The following is a 7,972-nucleotide window of genomic DNA, read 5'->3' as shown; positions in this document are numbered from 1 at the left end:
AGATGGATGGGTGTGTGAGATCAGGAGGTGTCTTAAAGAAGAAAAGTTCATCAAGGTGTTTAATTATCAAGAAAAAAGATGAAAGTAACAATTCTGGGGCTCCGGGGGGTTTTAGTAGTGGTAAGGAAAAGAAGAAGCCTAAATTGGCTGCAAGTTATTTGGGTTCAAGTGATGAGGACGTGTCATTGGAGTTTATGAGAAGGAAAGTTATAGACAAAAGGATTAGCAATGGTTCAATGGGGGGTATGGTGGGACAGAGAGTAGAGGTGAGAAGAAAAATAATCAGCTGGATTTATTTGAATTTGATGAATATGATGAGTTCGATGGAGAGAAGACGAGGAATGATCATTATTTAGAGAATAGATTCAAGATGGTTGCACACAGTGGCAGTAAGAATTTAAAGAAATTTGGCATTGGGCCATCAAATAGAAATGAGGGGGTTGAGAAACGGAAGCACGGACAGTATTTTGATTGTTCTAGTGCTGGAAAGAGTAAGGGACTTGTAGATGATCGAGGGCTTCATCTGGAGGATGATAAGACTCACATGCCCATCTCATTGCTAAAGTTGAAATATCAGAAGGAGACGACTAACGAGCCAGTTAGGTTTCAGGGAAAGAATGGGGTTTTGAAGGTTATGGTCAATAAGAAGAAAAAGATAGATTTGACTTCTTATCATAAGAATCATGCTCACAGAACAGTTGAAGAAAGAAAGGGTTACAGGCCTGAAAGCGCTGTCAAGAAGGATGCATTGGCAAGGTTGCCATTGTATTCTGATTTGAAGCTGCCTGAAAACCGAGGTTTGTTTGAAAAGAGTAGAAGTGTTAAGAAAGAGGAAAAGGAAGCAAAATTCAAAAGGGCAAAACCATCTGTGACCGAAGGCAGCAAGGCTAGAGTTTTAACAATCGATGGGACTGATACCACATTAAATCTGGCACCACCAGGCTCACAAGCTAGTAGCTCAAAGAAAGGAGGTTCGAAAAAGGAGGAAGAAAGGTTTTCCTCACCTGTAAAGCTCACTCTGGTGAGCGGAAAAGAAGCAAAAGGAGAGAAATCTAAGCGAGTTGGAAGCACAGAAAAGCAAATGTTGCGTGAGAAAATTAGGAAAATGTTAGTTGATGCCAGTTGGACTATAGATTATAGACCAAGACGGAACAGAGATTACTTAGATGCTGTGTATATCAGTCCTAGTGGAACAGCTTATTGGTCAATTATTAAGGCATATGATGCATTTCAGAAACAGTTAGAGGAAAATGGTGATAAAAGTAAGGTGAATGTTGGTTCTTCCTCATTTACTCCGCTTTCTGAAGATTTACTAAATAAACTTACTAGACAAACCAAAGAGAGGATAAAGGACGAAATGAAAAAGAGGAGAAAATAGACCAAGAGAGTGGGAACGATCTAAGTGATGAATCTCTCAAACGGAAGCCCAGAAAAATACGAAGTGAAAAATCCTCCCATACTTTCGGTTCCAATGTCCAGGGAAGAACAAGCAAAATAATTGGGAGATGCACCCTTCTTGCCCGTGATTCTGTTAAAGGGGAAAGTTCTTATTCTGATGGATATGTACCATATAATGGAAAAAAGAACTGTATTGTCCTGGCTGATTGACTCTAGAGCTGCAAAATTAAGCGAAAAAGTACAGTATATGAACCGCAGAAGGAATCGAGTAATGTTAGAAGGTTGGATCACAAAAGATGGAATCCATTGCGGTTGCTTTGGTAAAATTCTCTCAGTTTCTAAGTTTGAGTTGCATGCTGGCAGCAAGCTACGCCAGCCATTCCAAAATATAATTTTGGAGTCTGGAGTCTCTCTTCTGCAGTGCCAAATAGATGTGTGGAACAGGCAGGAGAACTCTGTACGTCAGGATTTCTACAGCATGGATGTTGATGGTGGTGATCCGGACGATGATGCTTGTGGTATTTGTGGTGATGGTGGTGATTTGATCTGTTGTGATAGTTGTCCATCAACATTCCACCAAGTCTGTTTAGAAATACAGGTACTTATATGGCTTAAATGATTTTTAATTGCTTTTATAATTGAACAGGAAATTGTTGTTCATGTTTATCACAGTGTCAAATTAGAACTAACAATGAGGCATTTATCGATTCTCTTTTATTTTGTGAATTTAATATTTATTTATAAATAAATAAACTGATGGTCTAATTTTTCATAGCCATTTGTGCATTTTAATCTTTCCTTTGTATGTACCAGTTTACTATACGCTATGCACATGAACACCCTGAATCTCACTCGCAAGAACTTAAAATTTGTAAGGGTGGCCTGTTCTGGTCTTGGTTAGCATATCTAAACTGTAAATGAACATATTTTTGCTCCTTGATGTTTCATACAAGATGCTGCTTTTCTTCTTAGGAAGAAGAGAGAATTTTCTTCTGAATTTTTTCATTATGTGGCAGTATGGCATGTGCTTTTCATTTAATGGATAACCTCACACAACATTTATTTTGAAACAGATATTTTCTTTGACTCTATATTATCATCCTGTCTCCTCTTCCTCATTCCATTCTTTCTGTTAAGAAGAGTTTTGGAAATGATACTGTGTATGAGATGAAAGTATCTTGGAAACTGGTTATGGCATTTTGGTGACACATGATTTGCTAGATAACATTATTTTATGCTTAGTTAGGCATTTTTTATATTAGTAGCATGCCACGTTTCATTTTCTTTCAATTTGAAATTCTCGTATCTTTTCTGTACTTGCAGATGCTTCCTTCAGGTGATTGGCACTGCCCAAATTGTACGTGCAAATATTGTGGGGATACACGGGGGAATGTTGCTCTGCATAGTGATAATGCTACTGATGAACCTATTAAATGCTGCCTCTGTGAGAAGAAATGTAAAATCTTTTAGCGTGTTGTTTTTCACCACTGCTTCATCCCTCATTACTATCCTTTTCTGTCTCTTATTTGTTATCATATGTGTTGTATTTCTTCTCTCTGCCCCGTCTTTGTCATGTTTTGTTTATAACACATTTGTGTGTGAATCCTATGTTTTGCAGATCACAAATCATGCAGGGAGAAAGTATGTGCTGCTTCTCTGAGTTCTAACAATGCATCTATTTGTGGACCTAAGTGCCAAGAGGTAATAACTGTGAAGTTTCAGCTTACCATTCTGCTTACTTGATTTCAATTTTTGGCTTCTGTGCTTTCGTAAGTTTGCTGCCTTTTAACTGGTCGTTGCCTAGCAAGCTGGTTTTTTCTACAATTTTGTGAAGTTGCCGTTTTTATCTCATTAATCTCTATTTATTGCTAAAATTTTACTTCTATCAATCAATAGAATTTAACCTCTAAAGTCAAATCGATTTCTCTATGCTTGTTTTGCACAAGATGATAAAAAGTTCTACTGCATTGGATAACACAAATGTTCAAAAATATTTTTATTTAGTTTATCGGGTATTGTTGGTTGCTTTCTCATACCTTGTTCAATTATATTAACAGTATTACTGTCCTTAGCTATTAGAATTTATTGTACCTTATGAGATTACATCTTTTTTTATTTTGTTGGTGCAGGTCTATGATCACTTACAGAAAATTCTTGGAGTAAAAAATGAACTGGAAGCAGGATTCTCATGGTCTCTATTTCAAAGAATGGGCGTATCTGATACATCACATCATAATTTTCCTCAAAGGGTGGAATGCAACTCTAAACTAGCGGTTGCATTATCTGTGATGAATGAGTGTTTTTTACCAATATTTGATCGGAGGAGTGGGATTGATATGATACACAATGTTGTATATAACTGTGGGTAAGCAGTTCCTAACTAAGCTAAAGCTTATTTTTTGGTAATGTGATTCCAGATCAGGATCCATCTTCCGTGTTTATATTTACACCTAAAGACTAACTAAGCAAATGTAAGAATCAAAATAAATTCACTTTATAACTTGCCAATATATGAGGAATTTAGTGCCTATCAAATATTGGACACGCAGGTAGGTGTAAACTCACTTTAGAAAAACACACTTTTAAGCAACCAGAAAGATAAACAAAGAAAATGGTAGCTAACTACCATTCCTGCAGAAAGTATTTTTGAAGCTTGCAGCAAAAATTGTGCTTTTCTGGAATTACCTTTTGGAAGCACAATAACTTATGTGAGTTTCCAGGCGCAATAACATGTCTGAGTATTATTGCTCAGTACCGAACGCTTTTATATGAAACTTTCCTTAATAGACCTGCTCATCCTTTGCTTGTTTATTTTTTTTATGTACTTTCTAATTTAAAAGTTCTTATATTTGTTATTTACTTTTTCCTCATTTCATGTTTTTAGTTGTTTGTGTTGTGTTTGCTTTTTTCTTTTTCTTCACTATCCTGTTCTCTCTCTATCCCCCTTTTTCTTGCTCTCACATGCACGCTACACAAACTACAAACATATTCTGTTCTCTCTGTCGCACATGCACATGACACAAACTCAAACCACACCCCGCATCCTCACAAATTGACTTTTAAGAGCAAATGACCGGAATCTGCAACTGCTGGTACTGAATGTTTGTCTCTAATCATGTAGATCAAATTTCAATCGTCTGAATTATTGTGGCTTTTATACAGCAATTCTGGAAAGGGGAGATGAATTAATTTCTGCGGCATCTATTAGGTAATAGAATTGGAAAATTGAGGTTGCAGCTGGTGGAGCAACAGTCTGATATGGAGCAACTAAGTAATTTTGAAGAATATTTTATTGTATCACAAGTTCTGAGAAATATTTTACTGTATCACAAGAGCAACAGTCTGATATGGAGCAACTAAGTAATTTTGAATAATATTTTACAGTATCACAAGTTCTGAGAAATATTTTACTGTATCACAAGTTCTGAGTATAAAGTTTTCGTCATCTAGCATTTGGTGACTACTGAATTAATTGCACCCATTTTGGTTTGTTTGTTTGAAATCTTACGAGTATGATTGTTGTTTATGTTGAAGGTAACTCATAAAATTGTAGTTCTGTATTTTAGCCCTTTTTGTGTTTGTTTATTTGGAGTATTACCTATATGATTTTGTTGTTTATGGTGGTCTGGTTCATAAAGTGTTTTAACCACCTACAAAAGCAAATCTAATTGTTTTCTTCATGTTTCCGTGTCAGGATCCATGGAACCCATTTAGCTGAGATGCCATTTATTGGGACCCGTGAGGTCTATAGGCGTCAAGGGATGTGCCGACGGCTTTTATCTTCTATTGAGACAGTAAGAATTTGACATGCTACTTTTATCTGCTATTGCTGACAGTAAGAGTTTGACACGCTATTAGAATTTGACCTGATCAAATATTCATAGTATATACTTTTTTATAAATCAATGGAATGCTTATACATCACATGAGACTTCCTGGCCATTATTATCTCTGAGTTCTTGAAAATAATAATCTGGAAATTTAAAATATACCATGGCATGAACCATGGCCTGCTGACTCCTTTTGGATCTTCTTGACAGGGAAGTGCACCCTGCCCCAGTTCCCCCAGTTCCCTTTATTGAATTAGTGATTTAACACCCACTTTTATGATTTTAGGCACTTGTCTCTCTTGGAGTTGAGAAATTGATTATTCCTGCCGTATCAGAGCATATGAACACATGGATTACAGTTTTTTCCTTCCATCTACTTGAAGATGCACTCAAGAAGGAAATAAAGTCCATGAACATGTTGGTTTTTCCAGGGACCGATATGCTGCAGAAGCAGTTAATAAAGCAAGAGATTTCTGAAGGTGAACAATTGCTTACTAAATGATAATAATTATATTTGATCTTGCTTTTTATTTTCGAACATAGGAAACCTGAACTTTTAAAGTTGCCTCGGAACTATTCTTTTCTAATTAATCCATTTATGTCGTTTTTTCCTTTCCCCTTTTTTTGTGGTAGGCGTGACAGGTTTTGAATCGAAGAAGAATAGTTTTCAGCTATCTGTTTTGTTGGAAAATCCCCCGGCTCATTCATCATTGGAGGACAACTCTGAAAGGGTGGAGAACAATTCTGGAGCATGCCACAAGACCAGGGTTGATGAAAATGTTGGTGTACTGGATTCTGTTTTTCCAGCATCAGCCTTTCCTTGTATTGATTCTGCATCAACTAGTGAGTCTGATGCTCTTTGCGAACCTGATAACCCGCTTACCTGCGAGGAAACTACTGTGACCGTGCCTGAGATATCAACGGTTGCAAATAGAATCCTCAACTGGCTTGAAGTCTAACATCTCCTGCTCTGAAAATTCTTCTACCCCTGTGGATAATGCCAATTCTTCTATCACTGATTCTTTAGATGAATCTCTAAACAAAGCTAATAGTGAAAGATTGTTGTATTAAATCTTTGCGGTGAAGAATTTGCGGAAGTTGAGGATAGTGAGGATTCCTCGGTGAAGATTTCTGAGCATGCCGCCCCTGAAACTATAGTGACAGATTGTTGTATTAAATCTTTGCCTGCTTCGACCTTGGAACCATCAGTAAAAAATACCGCAGTTAATGCCAAGGGGGAATCAAATCCTGCATCTTTTCCTACAACAGTTGTCAATCATGATCTCTCTGTTCAGTCTGACCCCTACTTGAATCAACCGGAAAAGTGAGCCTAATCCGTTAATAGAATCTTCAACTGATGCTATTGCTGTCACTGGTGCTGAAATTGATGTGTAACCAAGGGTGTTGTGCACTCCTCAACAATCACTCATACCATTAATGATAAAATTATTGATCTTTCACCTTCTTGCATCAAAGAGAAATTGAAAGCGAGTGGTGTTCAAATTGCTTATGCTGAAGAAGTTAATGAGGATCAATATCCGGCCCCAAATTCTACAGTTCTTGATAATGGAGAAAGGAGAAAACCAATATGGGTATAGCTCAGAAGGAAGTTGCTACATGTTCTGAAACTGATAAATCGAATGGAGAAATTTAAAGTCCTCGTGCTGTTAATGTGGGAGTTTCCTGTCCTATTACTGTGCACAAACATTTGGCTCTTAGTACAGCAACCACTGAGAATAGCAACCATTTGCAACCTTGAACGGTTTGTGTTTTGCTAATTGTTTAGTGGTTGGCTATTGTTTTTTCTGAAGATAAAATGTAGCGAGCAAATAGAGATGGGCTTTCCTGCTATCAAGAGCTATCAGACACCAATTCATGATATGTACTAACATTCTTGGTTCTCTCAGGTCTGGTGCATAAAATTTTATGTTCTTTGATTTTCCGCGCTGGAATGACGAAACTCAATCAAATAATTTCAAAAGAAGCCTGAATAGTAGCATACTTATCGACTGAGGTAAAAAAGGATGGATGTAGCTTGGTAGTTTGTGTTGCATTTTGATGGCGTATCCCTGAATAATAATTCTGGGATATTTGATATCTCTTTGGTTCCAGCGGATACTCTTAACTGCAAATACTGTCTGTAGAAGCATGTAATTTTTGGATGTGTTGTTTAATCTGCTTGATCCTCTAGCGGCCAACTTTCTTTAGTAAAGGATCTGTGTTTACTCGGTTATATTTATCACTGACGATGTAAACTCAGCCATTTCATTTGCCCTTGCACGGGTGGAATCATAAATGCAACCAAGAATGACGACCGTTACAACTTAACAAGTTATGATTCATAATCCTTCAACAAGGAAACTAAATTCTGACAGGAAGAGCAATCACAAAGCTCCCATAATACCTTGTAAACATTTCTTTTAATACATGAATTTCAAGTTTTTTTTTTGGAGGTATTACATTTGTGTCATGAATATTTAGATTTCAGTAGACACTACAGTTGGAGCAAAGTCCCTACAGATCCGCACGTCTTGGTGCACGTTTGTTAAATGTGACTGAGGGGTGTGTAAACTCGAGCAAGCCTGTTCCATAGTCAGTAAGCACAGCTTGAGGGTGCGATGAACCTGTGTGTACTATTATTAAACGTATATATCATGGTATATATGTTAGCTGTGAGCGGTGGATCGAGCCGTGCTAGATGCAGGACGAAAATCAAATTGACCAGCTAGAATGATTGATAGAAA

General features: G+C 37.1%; 1 pseudogene; it reads left to right on the top strand.

The window, feature by feature from the left end:
- Positions 1-370: 370 nt before the first annotated feature.
- LOC140956739 (uncharacterized) lies at positions 371-7,613 on the top strand (annotated as a pseudogene).
- The last annotated feature ends 359 nt before the right edge of the window (positions 7,614-7,972 follow it).

This window comes from Primulina huaijiensis, chromosome 2 (genome assembly GCF_012295235.1).
Source record: "Primulina huaijiensis isolate GDHJ02 chromosome 2, ASM1229523v2, whole genome shotgun sequence".
NCBI classification, from domain to species: Eukaryota; Viridiplantae; Streptophyta; class Magnoliopsida; order Lamiales; family Gesneriaceae; genus Primulina; species Primulina huaijiensis.
Note: the sequence above shows the minus strand (reverse complement) of the source record. Positions and strands in the feature narration are given on the sequence as shown.